This window comes from Haliotis rufescens, unplaced genomic scaffold, assembly GCF_023055435.1.
Source record: "Haliotis rufescens isolate VD_foot unplaced genomic scaffold, xgHalRufe1.0.p SCAF_18, whole genome shotgun sequence".
NCBI classification, from domain to species: domain Eukaryota; kingdom Metazoa; phylum Mollusca; class Gastropoda; order Lepetellida; family Haliotidae; genus Haliotis; species Haliotis rufescens.
Genome location: NW_025963868.1, coordinates 620,709 through 621,801, shown reverse-complemented (window position 1 = coordinate 621,801; position 1,093 = coordinate 620,709).

Here is a 1,093-nt window from a genome sequence, read left to right as displayed (position 1 = left end):
TGTACTAATGTCATCTTTATTTATTTTACAAATAGGGTGCACGGGTGGCCCAGTCGTCTAAGGTGCCGCAATTCGCTGCGCAGAGATGAGCCCCATGGGCACGCCAGAAACCTATGATTCGAATCCCGGTTCGCCCCGATTATGTTTCAAGGTTTGTCATCACCATACCCGTGCTCGTGGGTTTCACCGAAGTGGTAAACGTCTGAGACCTGCATCAGTACTTCGGGTTTTCCTCCCACATTAAGCTGACACGCCGTGATATAACTGGACTACTGTTAGAAGCGGCGTTAAACCCTTAAATCTTTGAAAGGGGCGGTCGGGTAGCCTAGTGGTGAAAGCGTTCGCTCGTCACGCCGAAGGCCCGGGTTCGATTGCCCACATGTGTACAATGTGTGAAGTGACATGAGTAGAACACGTTGATCTATTTTAAGAGAGTGAATGCGTGAGTGAGTGAGTGGTTCCTACTATATACCAGCATCCACATCGTGACCTTAGCAGTACAACTGTGGGGGCGGTCGGGTAGCCTAGCGGTTAAAGCGTTCGCTCGTCACGCCGAAGACCTGGGATCGATTCCCGACATGGGACAATGTGTGAAGCCCATTTCTGGTGTTCCCTGCCGTGATATTGCTGGAATATTGCTATAAGCGGCGTAAAACCATACTCACAGGTATATACTTACAGGTGCGACCGCCTCCGTGGTCTAGTGGTAGAGCGTCCGCCCGGAGAGCGGAAGGTCCGGGGTTCGATCCCCGGCCGTGTGATACCAAATGACGTTAAAAGATAGTACTTGTTGTTACCCTGTCTGGCCCTCGGCATTAAGGGGCTAAAACAAGGACTGGTCGGCTCGGAGTCAGTATACTGTGTCTGAGTGGGGTATTCATGTTAAACTGCGGTATGGTATCTCAGTGGGCTAGCACTATAAATCGGCATCAGTCCGGACTAGTACAAGCAGCCACACACACACACACACACACACACGTACGCGTGCATGTACGTCGCTGTATAAGTGATATAATCTTGGACGCGACGTTAAACCCCATTTCACCTCACCTCACCTCACAGGTGCGTGATTGAGTGTTACACAATAGGCTGG